The sequence below is a fragment of the Triticum aestivum genome, chromosome 3D (genome assembly GCF_018294505.1).
Source record: "Triticum aestivum cultivar Chinese Spring chromosome 3D, IWGSC CS RefSeq v2.1, whole genome shotgun sequence".
Lineage (NCBI taxonomy): Eukaryota > Viridiplantae > Streptophyta > Magnoliopsida > Poales > Poaceae > Triticum > Triticum aestivum.
Window position 1 is genome coordinate 595,966,920 of NC_057802.1, and position 5,617 is coordinate 595,972,536.

At 46.0% G+C, this 5,617-nt stretch overlaps 1 long non-coding RNA gene across 3 annotated transcripts; it reads left to right on the top strand.

The window, feature by feature from the left end:
• The first annotated feature begins 556 nt into the window (after positions 1 to 556).
• Positions 557 to 5,409, top strand: LOC123080788 (uncharacterized). Of its 3 annotated transcripts, XR_006438546.1 has the most exons (5): positions 557 to 1,100; positions 1,188 to 1,273; positions 4,687 to 4,762; positions 4,856 to 5,128; positions 5,222 to 5,409. It is a non-coding gene; the product is annotated as an uncharacterized lncRNA (long non-coding RNA). The 3 variants fall into 3 exon arrangements; XR_006438545.1 differs by lacking the exons at positions 557 to 1,100; positions 1,188 to 1,273 and having other exon boundaries at positions 1,283 to 4,762; positions 4,856 to 4,958; positions 5,054 to 5,128; XR_006438544.1 differs by lacking the exons at positions 557 to 1,100; positions 1,188 to 1,273 and having other exon boundaries at positions 1,283 to 4,762.
• The last annotated feature ends 208 nt before the right edge of the window (positions 5,410 to 5,617 follow it).

Sequence of the window (5,617 nt, forward strand, 5' to 3'; positions counted from 1 at the left end):
AGTCTATCGTCATGATACAAAAATGAGCCAAATTTGTATTAAAATGAGGCAAATTGGTTGAATACAAAAGGCAATATGATGAAAGAAAGATCGATAATAACATTGAAAAGAATGCCTTGTGCGATAACATTTAAATTGGCATACTTTTTTGGTTTTTTATGGGATATCACCGCCTCCACATCATTATATTGTGAAAAACTCGGTGAATTTTCGGCCCTTTTTAGTGTCGCCCTTCTCCAACATAAACCAAGTATACTTTGTTTCTTCACTCAAAATTGTGTTTTTTGTGTGATATTCTGAATATATGGAATAAGTGTAAAAAAGATTTATTTGGATGATCCATGTTTAATTAATAAGTCTATATCCTTTTTTACTTTAATATATATACTATCTTTTTTCGTACATCATCTTTTTAGGCATTTGTTTTCTTACAACAAAGGTTGCTGATCCAAGGCCCCAAGAAGCCCAAGCCCACTCGCATCATGGGCCAACCAGCACCCAGCAACTCCTTCTCCTCACTCTCTCCACTCCCTTTCCACTCACGCACACAATCCAGATCACGGCGGAGTCACCCACACTCGCTCCGCTCTCGCCCCCGCAGCCGCACAACCGGCGGCCTCGTCTCCCACCGCCGCCGCCGCCTCTCCCTCGCACGCCTCGCCGGCACGTCTCCCTCACCCGCATCACCGGCGCCTCTCCCTCTCGGGCCGTTGTTGCCTCTCCGTTGGCCCCGTTGTTGTCGCCCCTGATGTGCCGCGGCGCCGTGACCCGGCCTCACAGGCACGACCAGGGTGACAACAGCTCCCCGACGCCGCCGCCCTCCGCAAGGAGCGACGACAGCTCGAAGCTCTGCGGCACGGCGTGCGCTGAGCGACGCGCCGCGGGGGCACCGCCGCCTCAGCCCGTCCACGTCCCCATCGCTGCCGCCGGCCGGCCACACGACCTCACGCTCGTCCAGCTCGAAGCACGCGCCGTCGTGGCCCGCCTCCGGCTGCTTCAGCAGGCCAAGAAACCGAAACGCCCCCCGCGCCCGGCGACCTCGGCATCTCCATCGACCGTCTCAGCAAGCGCTACCTCGCCCGGCTCCCGCATTGCTGATGGTAAGCCCCTCCTTTGCTCTCTTGGCCTGCTTGCTTGCTTGCGAGCCCCTCCTCTGAATTTGTTGGCTGGTTGCTTTCTTTCTTCAGCAAGCCAAGAAACAGGGAGTGCCGGCAGTAGTACTCTGAATCCATCAATGCAACTGAATCCAAACATGTGAATCAAGTTGTGGCAGGTATCTCTGCATGCTTAATTCACTCTTTTTTTTTGTGCAGTAGGAGTAGTTGCTAGAAATTTACTGAATTTTGTTTCCAGTAGATGCACTGAATTTCAAAGAAAGAGTACTCTAGGAGTACATGGAGTTGATGCACTGAATTTTGTTTGCAGTAGATGCACTGAAATTTACTGAATTTTGTTTCCAGTAGATGCACTGAATTTCAAAGAAAGAGTACTCTAGGAGTACATGGAGTTGATGCACTGAATTTTGTTTGCAGTAGATGTAATTTACTGAATTTTGTTTGCAGTAGGAGTAGTTGCAGTTCTGAACTGCTAGGTGTACTTGTGGAAGCACTTCGCTGGTGCGCCGTATCTGATTGATTTGCAACTAAATTCTAGCCACTCTGAATTCTGAGTCTGAATGCACATCAAGGAGTATTTTTAAAAAGTACAGCAAGGAGTAGCATCTACATGTTTAAAAAGCAATTCAGCTCGATTTCTGTGTGTATCCATATGCCCAATCCCGCTCTAATTCAGCCTACTCCCATCTCTAGATAAATAACAGTAGAATAATCTGTGAGTACTGTTATTTCACAATACACTGCCAATTTTCAGCACCAAACCAGGAAAATTATGTCAAACGATTATGGCCTGAATTGTGACAGTACTGAAAGCATGCAAACATGCCTAAAGGTTAAGTGTTTCACTACTGCACTGGGATTAAAGATTCAGTTGTTTTCTAGTCTAGTGACATTGTCATTGTAGTTTCAGTAGAAATGACCTTCTTCCTAATTAGTAACAGAGATGAAAGTTTATATAGTTGTGATATTTTTGGTGTAATATTATTGTTTGCATGCATATTTTTTTTTTGTTTTCTGCATGTTCAGAATTGCATGCTTTGGGGCCGCATCATAAAAACTTATCTAATGTAGAACACTCCAGTGGAGTCTAGTTTTACAACAACGGAGTGACCCAGGCAGTGTGCAAAATTTGTGCAGGAAAACAAAGCCGAGTTTAGATGTAGTAGATGATTGATTACAAAACAACAAAAGAATAATATACATAAGCAATCCAGCAAAAGGGAAAATAATGTCACATACAACAAAAATTGGCAACTTGCAAAGTCACAAATCCGAGGCAATATTATTAATATTTGACTTGTTGTATAAACATAATAAGGTTTAATTTCTAACATCGAAAGATAATATATCTGTACAAGAACACCGAAGAGCACCAACTTATCTGTAGCATAAGAGTAAATCCTCTGTCATATTTAAGAGCGGACTTCAGCCTGTAAGGACTTCCTTATAGACGATGTTCTTCATCGAGGTTTGTAAGGACAAGGTAGGTCTTTTTCGCTTCTTTGATTTACTGCTTTGCTTCTTGCCATTCTCCTTGTCCTTCTCCTTCTCAATGAGGATCTTTATATTTCTCTTCGCGGTGGCTCGAGACAATGCGACATAGAGTTGACCATGAGAAAACACCGGATTAGGTAGGTACACGCCAACAATCGGAATCGTCTGTCCTTGAGCCTTGTTAATCGTCATAGCAAAGCTAAGCCTTACAGGAAATTGCTTCCTCTTGAACTTGAATGGAAACATGTTGTTGACAGACGGGCATAGGGGTATTCGAGGAAGGAATACCCTCCTACCTGCATGTTGTCCGATCACGATTTCTGCGTCGATGGCGTTCCTCTCGAAACCTCGCACCACAAGCCTCGTCCCGTTACACAGACCATTAGCCGGATCAATGTTCCTTAGAAGTATGACAGTGCAGTTGAGCTTCAGTTTGAGTGCATGCGGAGGCAGACCGTTGGGAGTCAATCCATTTAGGAACTCAAGAGCATAGTAGCCATATGGGTCGTCTTCTGCACTATCAAAGCTATGGTAGATTACTTCTTCCCCCCGAAAATGCTCTACCATGCGTATGTTTATCTTGTCGATGTTGTCGTTCGTGGTGGAGAGGATTGCGCGTGAAGTCATGTAATTCGGATCAGACATGTTATCATCTAGTCTCGGAAACACATGGTCAATCAGCTTCTCCAGGTCGTCACCCTCGCCTGTAGACGGCACACAAATATCTTCAGGGAGTCGTATGTTTCCTTGATCGTCAACTCCCTCGGTACCATTGCCTACCCTTAGCAAGTAATCCGCAAACCAGGTGTCATTATGAGCCCTCATGTTGGTGACGAGCCTTAGCTGGCGCAGACCCTTCCAGAGATGTGAACTTCGGAGGGTTGCATCGATTATCTGACCCCAGGACCCCCTCCTGACGACTGGAAGCACCTGCCTGAAGTCCCCGCCAAACACAACAGTTTTCCCTCCAAAGGGTCGGTCCCGTCTTCCCATGATGTCGCACATGCTGTTGTCGAGTGCCTCGACCGCCTGTTGCTTAGTCATGGTGGCCTCGTCCCATAGTATCAATGAGGCCATCCTCAGTAGCTTGGCGGTACCACTCTGCTTCGTGAAGGTGCATGAGGCGCCATCGTCGCAACTCAATGGGATCTTGAACCTCGAGTGGGCAGTCCTGCCTCCAGGCACGATAGAAGCGGCGACACCTGACGTCGCGGTAGCGATAGCGATGTTTCCCTCGCTTCGAACGTTGGCGAGCAGCGCCCTGTACAGGAAGGTCTTCCCTGTACCTCCCGGGCCATCAACAAAGAACACACCCCCATCACCGCGTTCAACAGCAGCTAGTATCTCGTTGTATGCAACCCTCTGCTCCAAGTTTAGCGACGATGCCAATTTAGTGTCGTTGATGTCAAAATCGATGTTGGATTCCTCGATCACTTCTCTGGCCTCGCCCTCGTTTGGGTCAAACGCATCGTCAATGCATGGAAGAGCGAAATCAGCTATGTCTTTGCCCATGGACTGCAACATACCCCTAATGTCAAGCAACACCATCTGTTCCACCTCATCAGACATAGGCTCGAAGTGCCTATCCCATAAACCACGCACGTCGCTTGGCTCACAGTGCACCAAAGAAAGTAGTATTTTGTTACTTGTCGGAGCCAGCTACAGACCCTATTTTTTAAGATACGTGGAAAGTAGTATGGTGCAGATGGACGCATGGCTCAAACCATTTAGCTTTTTAAGGTTGAACTATGTAAAGCCTGTCTAAAGTCATCGTCATTTGTGATGTCCTGTTCTAGTATCACCCCTTCAGAGGGACTAATATGCAATACTGACATGGTAGGTTCTTTTGGTTTGTTGTTTTTGTCCAAATCTGTTAGGCACGATTGATGAAATGATCAAATAAAACCCATTTGATAATGCACGTTATTTACAAAAGCCCCATACCTGGAGTCATTGGGTAATACTCGTCCATGTTGTGACTCGGTGCGGGACGATTTCTGGGATGGATTCGTTGACATTTATACCCTCATTATGGCCTGTAACGCGGAAGTTATATGCAATGTTGTGTTTATACCAGAATGAAGGTCAACAAGACGGGGTAGAGGGTATACCTGGACTTCCTTGGGGATGTAGATCAACAAGAGGTGGTAGAGGTACACCCGATGCCTTTCTTTGTTCCGGTGCCTTGCTATTTGAATTTCCCATACTTAACTTTTGTTCTGATGAGTGACATATCACAAATGTAGGTCAACATGAGAAGATCAAATAAGAACTATTTGATAATGCACGTTATTTACAAAAGCCCCATACCTGGAGTAATTGGGTAATACTCGTCAATGTTGTGACTCGGTGCGGGAACGATTTCTGGGATGGATTCGTCGACATTTATACCCTCATTATGGCCTGTAACACGGTAGTTATATGCAATGTTGTGTTTACACCAGAATGAAGGTCAACAAGACGGGGTAGAGGTAAACCTGGACTTCCTTGGGGATGTAGATCAACAAGAGGGGGTAGAGGTACATCCGATGCCTTTCTCTGTTCCGGTGCCTTGCTATTTGAATTTCCCATACTTACCTTTTGTTCTGATGAGTGACCTATCACAAATGTAGGCCAACATGAGAAGCTAGAGTAGAGGTCCATTTCAAAGTAAACTTACAGGAGGACAAAGCTACCAACTGCTTACAGGAAAAGCTTGAACCTGGTCGAGCTGGGGACATTGATAAAGAAAAGGTGTAATTTAGCTTTGCGTAAAATTCAGAGAAGTTGCATATGTATAAATTGTATGATTCACAAGTCCGAAAACCTTCAAGTGTCTTATTGAATGTGCTGCCGGCGGAAGCATAAAAAATCATCATACGTACGGGAAGGTACTGCTCCATCGGAGTTCTGTACGTATGTGCGTTGGGCCCTGTTGAATGGACGAAGGGTTTAGGGTTTAGGCGAACCTGATTTAGGCGGAACCTGATCGGCGGCACCCTCTCTGGGATCGGCGGAGGCGGATGCGT